The 19,491-nt window shown below is 42.7% G+C and overlaps 1 protein-coding gene across 4 annotated transcripts in view; it reads left to right on the top strand.

Moving 5' to 3' along the window:
* Positions 1–19,491, top strand: part of LOC142566742 (uncharacterized) — a 653,003-nt gene that overhangs the window by 393,892 nt on the left and 239,620 nt on the right. The window lies entirely within an intron of this gene.

Genomic DNA, 19,491 nt, shown 5'->3' with positions numbered 1-19,491 from the left:
CCGCCAAACTTGATTTTTCAGGATGCACCGTAGGCAGGACCATAGGTAAGCTGTGATCAGTACCACTGCCAGAAAATAGATAGATAGATAGATAGATAGATAGATAGATAGATAGATAGATAGATAGATAGATAGATAGATAGATAGATAGATAGATAGATAGATAGATAGATAGATAGATAGATAGATAGATGTTTCCGTCTGCTCCTAATCATCGCATCTATATTTTTGAGTTACTTCGGGGATGTATTAAGCGCTGATCTCAAGCTCGTAAATATGCCACTGAAATCCCAGCAGGGCCAAACCTCGATATCGCTCCCGCGGGGATACTATCTGATTACCGTGATGTGCACAAGTTTTCAGTCGGTGGCTAAATTCAATAATCTATTCAGCAAACTAATTTCGTTCCGAATTTTAACGCTTGTCGGGCACGACACAGAACAATTTCTTTCGTCGAATATATTGCGCCCAAAGTAATCGATCGGCAATGTTAAACCTTTTTTGACGAGGCGTTTCTGGTCAAAAGTCACGTATGTCTGATATATTTCTTTCTTCGCATTTAAATGCATTTTTCGCAGCTTCATAGTACACGTTTTCTCGTGTTTGTTTGTGTGTGTGTGTGTGTGTGTGTGTGTGTGTGTGTGTGTGTGTGTGTGTGTGTAAATATAGACAACTATATAGAGAAAAAATTGAAATAAGTCAGATAAATATGAATTTACGTTAAAAAAATCCGTGCTCGCTAGGATTTTGCGTTATCTTAAACAATTATTTTTTGCCGTTTATATGCGATCTCATGCGCTTAAATCCAGCATCAGCTCCCGTTCTGAGACTCCTGTTTCCAGGTTTTCTTCTGTCGACGCTTTTGATTTCTTTTCTCACTAATGCACTTCAAGCTGTGCCTACACAACAGCCATCTGCGCTGTGCAGACTCTCTGATGTGTCTCCTCCCCTTTTTCTTCTCTCTCCTCCTTGCCTTGCCCTTTTCTATTAATATAGCGTCTCGGGTGGCCTGAACGAGTAACATGCATCTTAAACTTACTTGGGAATAAAGTTTTCTCTGTGGTTTTAAAGGGAAGCTTTAGCTCGGGTGTTCCTATCTAAATACATGTAAAAAGAATTAGTTTTTCTCGGCAACCACTCCACGAAATGTGACGAGGTTTGTAGCATTTAATAGAAAAACTTAAAATCTAGTGACGGTTGGTTTCGAATTTTCGAGTTACGTTGCCAATCTTTTTTAAAGATTGGCAAAAATCGAACATTTTCAAAAAAGAAAACTATCAAGTTTAGAACTTTGTAATTGAACAGCAAAAATGATAATGCAATTCTGTGAATTGGCTCTAATAGTACATCTGAAGAGGGCAAAATTGATTTGTTACACATGAATATAAAGAAGTCTAGTAATATGGAAATACAGCTTTTGCAGAACCCTTGTAACCGACGTAACAAATTCACGTAGGATGTAAACTGACCTATCAAACTTGTCCGATTTGATTGATCAAATGGATGTCATTTACAGAACGACGATATCTGTTTTTGATACAGAGCAATGCATTTGTAAACTTCGTGCTTCTATTTTTTTCAAACGGCCGAATATTTGAAGATCTCTTGAACAAAATTCAAACTCTAAAGCGAAATTCCGCTTCCAACAGTCACTAGAATTTAACTTTCTCTCTTAAATGCAACAAATTCATTAAAATCGGTCCACGGGTTATCTCAGAAAAATGTTTTTGCGTTTTACATGTACTTGAAGAGGCCGCGTCGGAGTTGGGCCTGAACTAAAGCTTCCACTTAAAGCCTTGCAATATAGCAGCGCTTGACGATTCGCGATCATGGATATTCGCGGAAGCTGCAACGTGTAATAATGTCTCGGCTGGATATAATGTACCCAGGTAACTACAGTGTATTTATCAAAGTCCTGTGGAACCGTGGCAGCTACTTTTCATGTAAGGACCATTTGTCTTTTGTCGCTTACCACTGAACTATCGAAATGCGGTCCATTTCTGCCACGAACATCCTTCATCGGACATCATTGGTCCAAATGTCAAACGAACGAAGTGAATAATGGAACGAGGGCGATCTCAATCGCTCCCCGTCAATTTATTCACGCCACGGAAGAAGCGTCGCTTCCTCGTTAATCTCCTTCCCATTCGCCGCGATACGCCGACGCCTTGGAAAAGCAGGCGCGAAACACGCACACACAAAGAACGTACTACTGCACACACAGGCGCGGACTTGGCGTCCACTTGCAGTGTGCCCTCGTCATTGGCACTTTGGCAGAAACCATCGTCAAGCGAGAAAGACATGCCGGTGGGCCGCTCAGTGACGAGCGCGCGTCGTGGGCTCAGCGAAAGGTGTCCACAAAGAGCGCGCGAATATTTGACAACGCCTACGTGCGCTCCCTTTCCCTCGCTTTCTGACTACGGTGGGCGCCCGAAAGGCGCCGTTCGAGCACCGCCGAGGAAAGACGCCGTAACCGCTCAGCTTGGCAGGCGCTTGTGAAACGCAGCGCATGTGTCAGTACGCATGCGCTCGCTCACGCACACACGCCGACCTGCGCCAAATAGTCACCGTCGCGGGCGACGTCACCCGCGTATGCCCTGCTCGACCGGCGCACGCCTTGGGCACGCCTCGGTCGTGCAGCGCTTTTCTTTTTCTCCTTTGGCCCCCATTGATTAGGCCGCGTTCCGAGACCTCTCGAGGTGGCGGCGTAGTTGTGAAAGCATTTCCTGCGCCCGGCGGTACGTGTAGGGTGGTCGTGGGCCCTCGCGGCGCGTGAGCTGTCGCAGTTGGGCGATAAACGTGATAAGACTGATGCGCCAAGACGTGGTCTGCGCACTCCCCGACAGAAAGAGGCACCCAAAGCGGTTGGTGCGAGTCTCGGCGACGTGGTGCATCCCGGCTGATAAATGCGCACCTGTGTACCGCGGACTCTTCGCGCACAGGAAACCAGTGCTTTTGATGCATGTCGTTCCACCGCCCGGTGGTTTTCTTACACGCCCGACGACGCGGCGCCGGATTAGAGGTAGAAGGCCCGCGGTTGCCACATCGCACGCGATGAATGCGAAGCCGCACATATTTTGCGTCTTTAGAAATTGTGCTGGGTACATTTTCGGTGTTTCGAACACGGTAAAATTTCCTTAACACCTCCTTGTGGGTGGGTGTGTGTGTGCCTTGCTGGGACTACACCGATTCTAATAAAGCCCAGTTGATAGTCCAGTCGTCGTGGTGTGAACCTCTCCTCTTGTCCTTGTGTTTTTTTACTGGTTTTTTCCTTCATGTTTGTGTGTGTTCGCTCTCTTTCAGTTGCGTTATTGACATAGTTTTCTTGTAGGCCGTGTTTCTGCTTACACTCTTATTGCCTCTTTTTTGTAGAGGGTGGTCCATTATGGAAAGGGAACACGCGAGCGCGTGGCATGTGCTCTGCGGAGGCTGCTTAGAGCGCCAGCAACCGGCAGCAAGGGGAAGGATGGATGGTATGAGCGTCCCCTTTGATATGGGACGGTGGGTGGCGCCACCAAGCTCTTGCTATTATACTGCGCCACGTCGTACCTAAGTTAAAAAAAAAAGATATGAACTTCCACAAGCAAATATTCTGGCCCCCTACCGCAAACTTTCCTTTTGTACGCCTCCTTTTTTCGTTGTTTTCTTACTTTTCTTCCACCAATCTTATAATCGTCTCTTAATAATGCCTATTGCGGACATGTTTACTTTTCTACTGCTCTCGCTAACCCAACGGCTTCAAGGAGGCCTGTTCGGCCTAAATCGACCGCTGGGCAGACGTCTTCACATTCTAATAAAAGATCCTCCATCGTTTCGCTAGCTTTATCGCAGCAAGCACATGCTTTTTCTTCCTTCTTATATTTCGCTTTATAGGTGCGTGATCTAAGGCATCCCGATCTCGCTTCGAAAAGTGATGAGCTTCCCTTTGAGTTATCATAAATTGTTTCTTTCCTGATTTCGTTTTTTTCTCTTAAGTAGTTACTCATGGCAGGTTTCATTTCCATTGCCGCCACCCGTGAGATCATTTCAGCATCTCTGACTTTCCGCTCGACGCTTTTCTTGCTGTGTTGCTCAACCTACAGGCCGCATACTTGCTGGTAAGCTTCCTAGTTCTTTTCCTCCACTTTGAATCAATGTTCTTTCTGTACAAATACTTCAACACTCTCGCAGCCCATTTATTTTCTTCCATATATTCCTGAGTAGTTCTTCATACTCAATTTTACTGCGAACTTCCCTCACTTCAAAACTAGACCAGCCCATATCACCCTGCACAGCTTCATTTGTAGTCTTCCCGTGAGCGCCCAGTGCGAGGCTGCCCACTGACCTTTGGATCCCATCGAGTCCTGATTGTACCTCTGATTTAAAAGAAACAACCGCATTTCCAAAAGTGAGTCCTGGAACCACTACACCTTTCCGCACACCCCGGAGCAGCTCGTACCTACTGCAGCGCCTACACTGACTCAGCGGCAGTTGCACCAACGAGACCTTCTTCAAGCAGCTAATAATAATCCATTATTGCGTAGGAACTTCGGAAACCTTTGGAAACTGCCACTGCAGTGCCAAGAGGGACGGTCATTGGCTCTCAAGTCAATACGGGCCCTACGTCACTGACATGAAGATACAAAAGGCTGTGCTACCGACGTAGAATCTACACAAACTCAGCGGCAGTGGCAATAACGAAACGTTCTTCAAGCAACTAATAATAACCCGTTATTACGCAGGTTAGTTTTTTCACCTTTTCATATTTATTTTTTATTTGTACATTGTTTGTACTTCGCTTTGTATGGATTATGTGGATTTTTCTAATGCCGTACTTGCTCGGCCAAATGTACATTGTATTCCTAATACTGTATTGTCATGTACCCCACTCCTGCCTAAAGCCTGATATCCAGGCTGGCAGTATGTAATAAATAAAATAAATTATGTTACATGCGACTGCTGCTGAGTGATTCTAGTGATACCACTGCTGATTTCCTTTGATCGCACAAGCACAAGAGCGTGTGCCTGCGTTTAAGTCTGCACTACGGCTTCAGTGCAGCATGCTTTTCCTTCCCGGGTGCAATGGCTAGTTCTGCTTCCGATATATCTCTGAGTTGTAAGCAACCGCTACTAATAGATGGCTCGTGCCATGTCTCTTCAGAGTGCGGTTATGGGTACGATTTGGGCGCCTGTTCTGGTACGAACAAGACTACCTACAAAGGAATGGCAGACACTGCTAAAAAAAGCTGGAGATGTCAAACATGTGTAATCTCAGCTTCTTGAGGCTCCCAAAAAGTAACAATGCAGGTGCAGAGCGTGCAGTCGTTCACCAGAAAATGGCAACAGAAATCAACAAAAAGCTTTGTGAATTGCCAGATAGTAAACAGAACCTATATCTCCTTTTCCAGGTCACAGAAGATGTGGAAAGTATGAGAAAGTCTGTCCAGCATCTTTCAGATCAGTACGATCACGTACTAGCAGAAATGAAGCTTCAGTCAACTGAAATTGTTGCTTTAAAGAAAAGAGTTGAAGAGACTGAGTAAGTGAACACTGAGCAGGAAGTCGTGGAACTGCGACAACAAATCAACAGCTTCGAACAATATAGTAGAAGGAATAATTTAGAAGTACATGGACTTGTCCAAGCCGACAATGAAAATTTGTTCCAAAAGATCAATGCTATTTCCCAGGAGTTAGGCCTGGCTCAGTTGACTAAACAGGACGTAGAAGGCCTTCATAGACTGCCAACTAAACGTGGTAAAATCCCGGCAGTTCTGCTTCGTTTTTCTTCGCGTGCAACGAAGGATGAATGGATGACAAAGAAGCAAAGTATGAGGGAAGCTATGTCCACGGTATAGTTTCTTGATAATTTAACAGGGCAGAACAAAAAGTTCATGTTGATGACGAGGGCAAAGGCTACAGAGAAGCAGTATGAATATGCATGGCATGCTAATGGAAGCTGTTTGTGCGCAAGTGCAACGGTGAACCGGCAATACAGATTGCACGTGATGCCGACCTGGAAAAGATAATCTGAACGGACGCCGCTGTTCCTGTATCTTGTTTATCTGTTCGCCTTCCTTTTCTTTTTTTCATGGCATCACGAACTCGGTCCTTTACTACGATGATTTACCTTTTAATTCTGCTGTGCGCAGTTCGCTTGTTCACGAAAATGACAGGATGTCAGTTTTTCACGAGCAAACTAGAAGCCTAAAAAATAGGCACTTTCAAATACAGACGGCCTTCGGTTGCCTAAATCATAGATTTTGATATACTTGCATACACAGAAACATGGCTCACGAGTGAAAATGATGAATCATTCCCTGGGTACAAGTTTGAAGGGGCGTTCACAGAAAACCGTAGAGGCGGTGGCGTAGCTCCCCCCCATTGTACCTTAAAGAAAATCTTCAGTATGAATTTTTGTCAGACTTTTGTTCGTACGCACTATGAATCAATTGCTCTGTAATGTTGTGGAATCCTGGTTGCCAGCATTTATTGACCCCCATCGAGTGAAATTGCCGAATTTGTTCAGTTTGTACGTGATCTGCTTGAATATGCATGTATCCTAATTATGCCTGCTGTTTTAGTGGTTTTAGTGGGATTGATATGGTGAGAAACAGCTCCCCACGACGTTTTTTTTTATGAAGCCATTGATACATATTCCTGCTCCAATGTTATCCAGTCACCTACCAGAATGACCTTAGAAAGCGACACGTTAATAGATTTGTGTGTCACAAACCATGAGTTGTCCAGTATTTTATCTGGTGTGCTCACATTTCACTTAAGCGACCACCCACCTATTTTCTGCTTTTCCCCCCGTTTAATACGAAAACGAAAAGAACTGCCAGCTCAACAAATCGTATACCGAAGTTTCAATCAAGATAATCTGGCTACGTTTAGCTCTATGATAGAAAGCATCGAATGGAGCGATGTTTACAACAAGAAAAATCCTAGTATAGCGTACAATATCTCCCTTGAATCAGTAAAAAGCAAATATGATAGTGCATATTGGCGTCCACTTGCAGTGTGCCCTCGTCATTGGCACTTTGACAGAAAAATAGTGCAAAACCTACAAAAAGTCTCGAAAGCCATGGGTAACACGGGAGTTCTATAAACGAATTGTAGCACGCGACAAACTTTTTGAGAAATTCATCCGATTAAAAGACCCAATCACACATATCCCAGAGTCTAAGCCCCGAAAAAGTTGATCTACTGAAACGTGGTTTCACGTTTTGTCCGACGAACAACGCAGTAAACGAATACGAACTCCACAAAGACATAACAGTTTTCACGACGCATGTGCATCAAGGAGTTCTTTTTCGGGAGACCCGATGTAGGAAAAGAAGATAGAGACTCTCTTAGACCACCTTGCACATGGACACCGGAAACCTAAGAGTGCCCAGACCTCTATTTATACTTAAAACTGATATCAAAGGAAATTCTAGAGTCAACGCGGCATTGCCGGAAACGCAAAAATTTGAACCCCGCTCCTTACCAAATGCTTAAAGAACTTGCGAAACGGAATGATATTGTAATAAAACCAGCAGACAAAGGCGGCAGTATCGTAATCTGGCCTATAGAAAAGTACAAGAATGAGGCCTCTAAACAACTGAGCAACCACACCCATTACAGAAAACTCGACTCTAACCCAACTTCATATTACAGCAATATTGTGATAAGCACAATAGCGGAGCTCCTGTCCAGGGAACTAATCACGCAATCTGAATATCGCTTCATGATGCCCTAGAACAAATCAGCAGGCCGCTTTTATCTTCTTCCTAAAATAGATAAAGTTCCGGTCGAAGAAATATTTACAGCAGAAATCCCAGGTCGGCCTATTGTGTCTAATAACAACACACCTACTGAGTCACTATCTAAATTCTTAAATGACCACCTGTCAAACATACCCACCACCCTCCCATCTGTCGTTCAAGACACGCCGCACTTTCTTCGAATTATCGACGGCATCAACGCAATCCTTTCCGACCGCGCTATTCTAGTCACTTTGGATGTTTCTGCCCTTTACACCAACATTCCCATGAGTGAAGGAATTGAAGCCGTTTCTAGATCCCTCGCAATCAATCCCCAAGTGCACGCTTCTGAAGTTTACTTATCGCTCCTTAGATTAGTTCTCAAGCTCAACTATTTCGAATTCGATTCTATACACTACCTGCAAATTTTCGGCACTACCATGGGTACGTAATTCGCTCCCACCTATGCGAACATCTTCATGGGACAGCTTGAAGCAGACCTGCTGAAATCCTGCCCTTTAAAACCCGACACCTATCTTCGTTACATTGACGACATATATATAATATGGAGACACGGCACAAGCGCCTTAACCCACTTCATTAGCCATTTCCATTTCTTTCACCCGAGTATTAAATTTACTGCTCACCACTCTCTTAGTCAGATCAACTTCCTGGACACGACGGTCTACATAGAAAACGGAAAACTGAGAACGACACTTTACCGGAAGCCCACAGATAGCCAGCAATATTTTGACTACAACAGTCATCACCCGCGACATTGCAAGCAAGGGATTTTTGTCGGACAAGCGAAACGTATAAGAAGAATCTGCAGCGAAGACCACGATTATATCCACCGCCTAAATGACCTTAAACCAACGCTAGCAGAAAGGAACTATCCCCAAGTTACTCTCGATAGAGCTTATGATGCCGCGTCAAGATTGGAGAGACAGTCGGAATTGGCGAAGAGACAGACCGCATTAGAATCTGACAGACCGCCGGCCTTTATAACAAGATATTCTAATGCACTCCCAAACATAAACAACACACTAAGAAAATGTCACCAAATATTATCAAGTAACGAGCGTCTGCGAAAAGCGTTCCCGGATGTACACAGGGTTACCTATCGCCGAAACACCAACCTTAAAGACATGTTAGTGCACGCAAAATTCATCCAACAGCATTCCCCGTAATAAAAGCATGTTGTCGCCCTAGGTGCAAAACCTGCAGGCACCTTCAAAGTGACATTAAAATTAAAAGCACCGCAAATAGTTATACGCATGAAGTCAAATCTAGCTTCACTTGTACAAGTTCGGATGTCATTTATATGCTTGAATGTTCCTTCTGTAAGAAAAAATATATCGGTGAAACAGGACAATCAATGAACGTCACATTAAACTGACATCGCGCGGACAAAGCTAAAAAGCTTCCCAAAGCCGTCGCCGAGCATTTCAACCAACCAGGTCATAACTTTGATGAACTTAAACTCTACATCTTACAGTCAAATTTCCGTTCTGAACGAGAAAGAAAATACAGAGAATCATACCTTAACCATAAGTTCAAGACATTGCAACCAACAGGCATAAACGTTTCAAAGGGAGCTTTAGCATCTATTCGCTATGCTAAACTTCAAGATATAGGCAACAACACTTAGTTTGATTTCTTGGCGTATGCCCCCCTTTCTTTTTCTCCTTTCCTTTACTTTCTTTTTTTCTTTTTTTTCTTTTTTCTTGTCAGCCTTGACACGCCGGCTAACGCGCGTGCGTTGACAGACCGAGATGACGGGGGGGGGGGGGGTGCCCTGGCTTTGACCTTGTACACAGCGTTCTTTACTCTCAATTCGACACGCTAACACATTTTCCCTCGTTTCCGCATCTGCCCGCCTGACACCCTCTCCCCTTTACAAGAACTCCACCTACATATACTGTGTCGAGGAAAGCATACGTCGCCTTGAAGAAGACACGTCCACTTGTCGAAACGTTGGCGCCTGCATTCACCTTGTTCACGTTTTGCTCACCAATCACACTTAAGAAATATAAAAAATTAAGAAACAATTTAGGTGCTGATATAAAAAAAAGCACGGAAAGAATACTAGAAGAATAAATTTGCCGCAATTTCAAGCTGTCCTAAAAAGATCTGGAATTGTCTTAGTGACCGTATGGGAAGGGCTACTTGTCATGTTCCTAGCACTTTTAACACTCAATAATGTTGACTACAGTGGCGTAGCCTTGGCAGACAAATTTAATGCGCATTTCTTATCCTCTGGTGAATCGGTTCAAAAACAAGATAGAAAGCGTGCAATTAATGAATACATTGCCTCTCCAGTTCTAAGTTCTATATTATTAAAGTCGTGCAGTAAACATGAAGTGTTCACGTTCCTTCGAAACCTAGATAAATACATGGGTGCTAGAGCAGATGAAATTAAGGCTGAACCAATTATTGCTGTTGCATATCGAATCAGCTCGCCACTACAACATATTTGTAATGATGCTTTAGACCATAGTGTTTTTCGAGACGGTATGAAACTTCCAAGAGTGGTTGTTTTGCACAAAGGTGGCCCCCTATTACATCATAACCATAGGCTTATATCTTGCTTTGTTTTCCTTTGTTTTCCTTCCTTTGTTTTCTACACTACTGGAATGTTTGATAAAACAAAGACTATGTAAGTTTTTCGATACCAGACAAATTCTTGTCAAAGAACAGTTCGGGTTTCGGGAGAAGAAGTGAACTGAAATGGCACTACTTAGTATAAAGTGAAATATAATGTCTAATAAGAAGGAGAAACAATTCACAGTCGGACATTTCTTCTATTTCAACAAGGCATTTGATTCTATTAAACATGATATTTTATTTGATAACCTACCGTTTTATGGAATTCGAGGAGTTGCCTTAAGTCTGATTCGTAGTTATCTTTCCGTTCGCGTGCAGTATACTTGTTTGAATAGTAACGAGTCACAAACGATACAATCAATAAATGATGTTCCACAAGGGCCTATTCTAGGTCCAATATTCTTTATAATCTATATCAATGATATAGTAGCCATCCCTAGAACTCCTGCAATAATTATTTATGCAGATGATACCAGTGTATTTTTTTCTGGTATGCATCTCGATAATATGCATGTCGAGTCTAATGCATGGTTACAAGAATTGTCCTTATGGTTGAATATAAATAAACTCGAATTAAATGTCAATAAAACAACGGTTATTGTATTTAATGCACGCAACAAACCTGATGATTATGAACTTCAACTTACAGATGAAAACAATGCAATTGAACGTGTTTCATTCTACATGTTTTATGTGTCCTTTTTGAAGAACACTTGAGCTGGTCCCAGCATATTCATAAAATTCATGCCAAAGTATCAAGGTCACTAAGTGTGCTCTATAAGATTAGAAACTTTGCTCCAAAATGGCTGAAATGGCAGTTATATTACACTATAATACATTCACATATTCACTATTGTATACTGATATGGAGGTCTACAACTAAACAAATATTATGAGGTTGATAACATTACAGAAAAAAGCGATACGATATGTCGAAAATCTCTAGCATAACGACCATACAGGTTTGCACTTTTTCGACCAATCTGTTCTAAAAGTGAATCAATTATATGAATTGAAATTGCTTTCTTACGTCTGTAACGAAATCAAGCTCGATCCTTCTAAATACCTTGCACTCTAGTAGTAATGCGCCTTACAAATTGAGGCACGACCATTAGAGAACATTCGATTACATTACAGACCTTACAGAATTTGTGAGGACCAACTACGGAACCCAAATCCTTTCATATTTAATTCCCAATCTTCTCAACAGACATGCACAGGCCATATAAATTATTCAAAAATGCGTGTCCCTGAACTCTTTTAAAAAAGCTTACCTCCTTCCCTGTCCTAATAATCAATAGGTCGTGTATACAGAATTTTTTATGATCCTAGTGTTCCTTATTTGTACGAATTTTCCAAAAGCTTGGACCTTGTTCGATTGTTTACTTTGCATAAAACTGTGTTGTGTACGTAACAGTAGTGTATTATGTTCTTTCTGTTGCTACATGGTCTGAGTGTGTGTATTCGGGTCCCGTCAGGCAGAGCACGTCTGCCTTTTGCCCTTGTATCCGAGACCTTGCTGTCTGAAATGAAGATTATTATTATTATTATTATTATTATTATTACGATAGCGTTCTGTGCTTCATAATGGCTGCATTTATCTTCCCCTTTACTGTTATTGTTTTTTCCTGTGTTTACGTATAGCTATTGTCTTCGCTTACCAATATACCAAGGTATTCATATTCTTTTACCCGAGGTATTTTCTGGCCCTGTATTGCCACTGTCTGTCCACTGTTTTCATTTAATACCATAACACCTGATTTTCTAACACTAAATTTAAAACTTAAATTCTTGCCTTCCTGTCCACAGATATTATAGCCAGACGATGCAAATCACTTTGCTTGTTAGCTAGCTACACAATATCGTCCACATAAAATAAACTTGGAAGATGCTGCGCTACTACTGCACCTGCCTGTCTGTCAGCGACTAAACCCGATATTACTTCCCTCTAGCGCCCTCTCTATCCTCACCATGTACATCATAAACAGCAGTGGGGATAAAGGGCACCCCTGCCTCAGTCCCTTGTTGATGTGAACATTCTCCTCGCTCCCCATCCCTTTCCATTCAACACATACGGTATTTCCTAGGTAAATCTCTCTCAAAAGCTGTAGACGATCGTCGCCTAAGCCTTCCCCTTCCAGAATATCTCACAAAATGTTCCGGTCTACGTTGTCATACACTCCTGTAATGTCTAAAAAGGTCCCATATAACGGTCTACTTTCTAATCTTGATATTTCAATATGCTGAGTAAGAAGAAATAAGTTATCATCCAAACGCCTACCTATTATGAAGCCAGTCTGACGTTCTCCAAAAATGTCATTATTCTTTGCCCATGCTTGCAGCTTTAATTTGATTACCTGCATTGCTAGCCTGTAAATTTCCGATGTAATGGTCAACGGTCTATACGAGTGAATTCTATCTTTCTCTCCCCCCTCCCCCTTACCTTTATATATTAAATTCATTCTACTTTGTCGCCAACAGTATGGTATTTCTCTATCTTTGAAAGATTTTTCCACTCTTTTCATCGGAGCCTCCTTACTTTTTGGTCTTAGCTCATTAATGAGCCTAACGGGAACCTCGTCTATAGCCCTGTGGCTGTGCGCTTAGGTATTTTCTGTTCGGCTTTCTTCCAGTTGAAATTTGTCACCACCAGCTCTTTTTCCATCTGGTTCTCTTTCACCTCTTTTTTTCTTCAAATACAACCTTGTCATTGCCTTGGAAACATTCGGCTGTTATTTTTCGGATGTGATTTAATGTCCCTTTCTCTTCCAATTTATTTCCATCTTCGTCTAGGATTTGTTGTATTGGTGACTTTCTGCCTAATAATTTTATGTGGTTCCAAAATACTCTAGGTGCGGCCTTCTTTCTCTCACGTATTTCTGACAACCAACGTTTACTTTCACCTTTTTTCTTTGCTTGCACCAGTATTTGAACCATAGACTTTTTATCCCGGTATATTTCCCATTTACTGGCTACTTTATCCTGCGGCCTTCTTTGCCTGACTGTGCTCTCGGGATTTGTTCTGTCGTTTGATGATCGCTTGTCGTATCTCCCTCTTCCACCAGCTTTTCAGTTTCTTTTTTCCGTTAGAACGAACATCGTGTTTCTCTTTCCGTGTTTCTGTCGTTATTGCACTTTAGAAGCTCACTATATTCCCACCCTTTACTTGGCCATTTACAAAGTTCTTCCTCGACTCTAGTGACTATATTTGTTATTTGTTCTGCGTTCAATGTGGACTGCCATTTTGCATCTCCTTGCTCTCTTGCCCAACTACATATCCCATTTTCAAAATGATCCGTTTAGAGTCACTGCCTATGCTGCTATACCCTTCCTCATCACTGATCATTCCTCTACACTTATCGTGTATTTCTTCTGTCATCAAACAGTAATCAATGGTTGATTGCCGGTTTCCCACTTTCCGCGTGAACTGCCCATCACACTTAGACCCTGTATTCACTATAAGTTTTTTTTTGTATTGATATGATATAAGGAGATGTTGATGCACAATTTAAGGCGGCGGCTACTCCTCTTTTGAATGGTTCCATCCTACAACATACAGGGTTCAAGATTACATATCAAATAACCTTGTCACACAAGCACCAGGGCTTCTCAAGCAACGTTTTCACAGGAAGACTACGACGTAAGTACACATTGTACATACAATGTGTAGAAACATATTGTAGAGTTAGAACATGTTTGTCATGTAGAAAGAAGTCTAGAATATACAAACGATACGGTCGCCTAATAACACGGTCTCTAGTCAGCGGGTGGTACATACATCATGTAAATGAATTATCACATATAGTCACAACAGAACAGTCAACATAACGTAATCGACAAATACATGCATATATAAAGCGATATTGAAATGAAAGGAACAATAAAAGCGTTAATAACGTCCAATAATGCAGCTGTTTTCAAGAAAAGACTAGTGCTTTTAAAGCGCTCTTCTGCAAGGACATTGTTTGCCAAGGACCCAGAAGGTTCTTTAAACTGAAAGGTATGCGGTGTAATTTAATTAGGGTTGATATAAATCGGCATCGTACTGTGTCGTGATGTGGGCAATCTAGAAGGAGGTGATATATATCTTCGTTTACAAATCAACAATCACATTCAGGTGTTTCCGCACGGCCAATTCTGTGTGAGAAATGCTTTCTGTACACAGTGCCTAGCCTTAATCGATGAATAAGGGTTTCCATATGTCTGTCTAATGACAATGAAAATTTAAATTCAATAAACCGATCAATATGATAGAAATCCGAGCTCTTAGAATTCTGGTCAAGCCAGGTGTTTCTACACATTTTGAAAGACGTTGTCCTTATAATGCAGCGAAATTCATTCTTTTATATTGGGAGCGGAACCTCATCATCTTTGAGGTGTGCTTGCGGTGCTGCTTCATTGGCTGCTCCGTTGCCAGGAATGTTACAATTCCCTGGTATCCACTGGAATGCTAGTACATGTTTCGGTTCGCTTGCCTTTGTGAGGTATTTAAGTGCTTCGTATATTACACTATCACTGAATGTTTTGCCTGTTATGTTGCAGAGTGATGTTACAGCCGCCTTTCAATCGCTGAAAATTACCCATTTTTGCGCGTCTCTTACTGACAATACAAATTTTATCGCACATAGGAATGCGAACAGTTCAGACGGTGTGCACGAAGTCGCACGAGATAACTTAGTAACGAGGTTATGTTGCTCACAAAGATCTAGTATTGACTTCCCGTTGTTTTCCGTATAGCCATCTAAATCCTGTATGTGTGCGTTCATGTCACCTAATAGGATAAATTCGACATCATTCGCGAAACCCTTAATATCAGCACTTATGCATTCCACTAAGTCTTTATTCTTCTCTGTGCAATTATTTCCGGTCCACAAATACGTAAGGCACAGCCAAGTTTTTTCCCCACTCATTCTATCTGATAACCATAGATGCTATTGACAATTTGAATTTCATCATCGTCATCATCATCATCAACCTATTCATGCCCACTGCAGGCCGAAGGCCTCTCTCTGCGATCTCCAATTACAACTTTCCTGCGCCAACCGATTCCAACGAGTACCCGCAAATTTCCTAATTTCGTCGCACCATCTAATTTTCTGCCGTCCTCTACTGCTTTTCCCTTCTCTTGGTACCCATTCTGTCACCGTAATGGTCCAACGGTTATCTAGTCTGCACATTACATGACCCGCCCAGCGCCATATTTTTCTCTTAATGTCTGTCACAATATCGTCTATACCCGTTTGCGCTCTGATCCAAACCGCTCTCTTTCTGTCTCTTAAACTTATACCTAGCATTCTTAGTTCCATCGTTCTTTGCGCGGTCGTTAACTTGTTCTCAAGCTTCTTTGTCAACCTCCAAGTCTCTGCGCCGTATTCCAGGACCGGTAAATGCGCTGATTGTACACTTTATTCTTCAACGATAACGGTAAGCTCCCATTCAGGAGCTCACGATGTCTGCCGTATGCAATACAACCCATTTTTATTCTTCTGTGAATTTCCTTCTCATGGTGCGGCTTCCCTGTGATTAGTTGACCGAGGTAAACGTACTCCCCCACAGACTCTAGAGGCCGACTTGCGATCTTGAACTCTTGTTCCCTTGCCAGGCTATTTATCATTATCTTTGTCTTCTGCATATTAATCTTCCGCACCACTCTTACACTCTCCCTGTTAAGGTCCTCAATAATTTGTTGTAATTCGTCTGCATTGTTGCTCAATAGAACAATGTCATCGGCAAACAGGAGGTTGTTGAGGTATTCGCCGTCGATCTTTACTCCTAAGCCTTCCCAGTTTAATAACTTGAATACTACTTCTAAGCACGCAGTGAATAGCATTGGAGAGATTTTGTCTCCTTGTCTGACCCCTTTCTTTATAGGCACCTTCCTCCTTTTCTTGTGTAGAATCAAGGTGGCTGTGGAATCTCTAGATATTTTCCAGGGCATTTACGTAAGCGGTCTGTACTCCTTGATTACGCAATGCCTCTATGACTGCTGGTATCTCTACTGAATCAAATGCTTTTTCGTAATCTATGAAAGTTATATTGAGAGGCTTAGTGTACTCTGCGGATTTCTCGGTAACCTGGTTAATGGCATGGATGCGAACCATTGTGGAGTAACCTTTCATGCAGCCAGCCTGCTCCCTTCGTTGACTAAAGTCCAGTGTTGTCCTTATTCTAGTGCAGATTGTTTTGGTAAATATTTTATATAATACTTGGAGTAAGCTATTGCATCTCTAATTCTTTAGTTCTTCAACGTCGCCGTTTTTGTGGATTTGTATGATGTTTGCATTCCTCCAGTTTTCGGGGACCCTTGCAGTCGATAGACATTTCGTATATAGAGCCGCCAGTTTTCCTAGCATTATGTATCCTCCATCTTTGAATAAATCGCCTGTTATTCCATCTTCTCCTGCCGCTTTTCCCCGTTTCATGCCTTGCAAGGCCTTTCTGACCTCATCTCAAGTTATAGGAGGAGATTCTGTATACTCTTCATTATTGTTTTGAATACAGTGCCCCTTAGTCGTCTGGGTACTGTAAAGATCAGTATAGAATTCTTCCGCTCCTTTTACTACATCTTCGAGATTGCTGATGATATTACGCTGCTTATCTGTTAGTATATGCATCTTGGTGTGTCCTATGTCAAGTTTCTTTCTCACTGATTTCAGGCTGCGTCCATTTTTTACGGCTTCGGTCTTTCTCACGTTATAGTTTCGAATATCACTTATTTTCGCCTTGTTGATCAGTTTTGACAGTTCCGCGAATTCTATCTTATCTCTTGAGTTGGACACTTTCATTCTTTGTCGTTTCCTTATTAGGTCCTTTGTTACTTGGCAGAGCTTTCCGACTGGTTGCCTTGGTGCCTTGCCTCCCACTTCAGTTGCTGCCTCTGAAGCCAGCCTCATTACGGTTTCATTCATTATCTCTATGTCATCATCACCATCTCTCTGTTCTAACGCTGCGTATTTGTTTGCAAGTACAAGCCTAAATTTGTCTGCTTTTACCCTTACTGCCTTTAGGTAAACCTGTTTTTACTTGACGAATTTTACTTTTTCGCTGCTCAATTTGAGGTGAATCCTGGCCCTCATTAACCTATGATCACTACCATTTTACCCTACCTATTACTTCTACATCCTGCACTACGCTGGGATCGGTAGAAAGTATGAAATCAATTTCATTTCTTGTTTCACCATTAGGGCTTCTCCAGGTCGATTTTCTGATGCTACGTTTCCTGAAAAAAAGTGTTCATTATTCTCAGCTTATTCCTTTCTGCGAATTCTACCAGCCATTTAACCTCTAGCGTTTCTAGAATCGAAACCGTAGTTGCCAATTTCCTGTTCATCCACCTGCTTTTTCCCCACTTTTGTATTGAAGTTGCCCAGCACTTTTCTCATTGCTAATTCAGGATCTTCATAAAACTGATCTACTTCCTCATCGTCGTAACTGGACGTTGGAGCGTAGATTTGTGCTACCTTTAATCTATACTTTTTATTGAGTATTATTACGACTACTGCTACCATCTCGCTGATGCTGTAGAATTCGTCAATGTTGCCCGCTACACTGTAAAATAATTTACACCCTGAAAAGTGAAAAATTGTGTAAATGCGTCTATAACTGACACCCTAAGAATGTTATCTATATGACGGACACCCTAAGGGTGTGAGTTATAGACACATTTACACCCTTTTTCACTTTTTAGGGTGTAAATTGTTTTACAGTGTATGTCTTTATGGATTGGGAATCCTACCCCGTATTGCTTCTTATCCAGGAGACCTTTAGAGCAGAGGGCATGGCCGTTATTCAGCAATGTGTAAACCTCACCAGTTCTTCTAATCTCACTAAGACCGATAATATCCAAAACAATGTTTAATAGTTCTTCGAGGAGTCCTGTTAAGCTAGCCTCACTCGAGAGGGTTCGGGTGTTAAACGTTGCAAGGGTCAGTTTCCATTGGCGGGCTGTCCGGACCCGGGAAATCCTAGCACCCTCTGCTGCGTTCCAAGTCTGCCCGCCACCTCGGTCGGGTGCTCCAGAGCCCCTGGGTACTGAGGGCCATTTTATTGAGGAGATCATTTCATTAGCGATGTTGTGGCCGAATACTGCACCAGGGAGGCCAATTCCCGTTCTGGTGAGGGAGTGCCTTTGTTGAAGCTTAGTGGGCCTTCCTAATTTGGTTGTACCTGGATCAGTATAGCCCCACTCGCTCTCGGCATCTTCCGCCGGTGTCAGGCGCCACTCCCAACCTGCAGATGTAGTGCACTGGAGGATGGCATACGCAGATACACGATCGTTTACAATTTTAATTTACTCTTTTCCATTTCGCTCCCTGATGGATGAGCATTCCAACTCCCCCTTCCTTTCTTTCCGACTGAGTTCTATTGCACCCTTCCCAAACATAATTCTCAATCACTGGCGGCTCTTCCGAGTCTCTAAAGTGCGTTTCTGTAACCGCATACACCGCTATTGGTTCTCTATTTGGCTGCTACTCAATATCTGCCAACTTTTCCTTTCTTCTGCCGGCCTGCATGTTTATGTAGCCTATTGCATGGCGAACTCCCTTTCTTGCTTTCCTCCTTTTTCTCTTATTGACGGCGATGCTATTCTGAAGTTCCCTTAGGGGACCTTCTTCATTATTACCTACTCTGGCCTCTTGAGCGCCCGTGCGCCCTCTAAAAAGCAACAGCGTGACCAGCAAGTCGCCAGCCCACTTCTCGTGCAAGCATGTAATTCAACTGGATGCCGTCTCGTTGAAAAACACCACACCTTCTCTCTTCCCTGTTTACATCGACACCTCAAAGCCTTTCTCGGATCGTTTTCCATATCGCCTCATTAGCAGCCACTACGGCTCTTTGTACGTGACTGTCACGCACAGGCACCTCCGGCACTGTGCGCACCACGATCTGCACCTGAGGGGACAGCTCGCACAAGTCGTCCACCCCCTTCGCCAAGTGCTGGGCTAGTCCTGTCCCTTTCGTGTTTAGGATATCATTTAGCCCACCTGCTACTATGGCAAGTTAGCGCACGTGGGCATTTTCCGCGAGCTTTTCTTTTGCTCGCTCCATGACAGAATCCAATGTTCGTTCTGGAAAAGTCCCTATCACCACTCTTTTATCGCTGTTCACCCTCTGCAGAATTGCTTCTCACCACCTAGCCAGGTTTGAGTCGGCTGCGATG

Source organism: Dermacentor variabilis, unplaced genomic scaffold (assembly GCF_050947875.1).
Source record: "Dermacentor variabilis isolate Ectoservices unplaced genomic scaffold, ASM5094787v1 scaffold_13, whole genome shotgun sequence".
In the NCBI taxonomy this organism is placed as follows: domain Eukaryota; kingdom Metazoa; phylum Arthropoda; class Arachnida; order Ixodida; family Ixodidae; genus Dermacentor; species Dermacentor variabilis.
The sequence above is the reverse complement of the archived record's forward strand: the minus strand, read 5'-3'. Positions and strand labels throughout refer to the sequence as shown.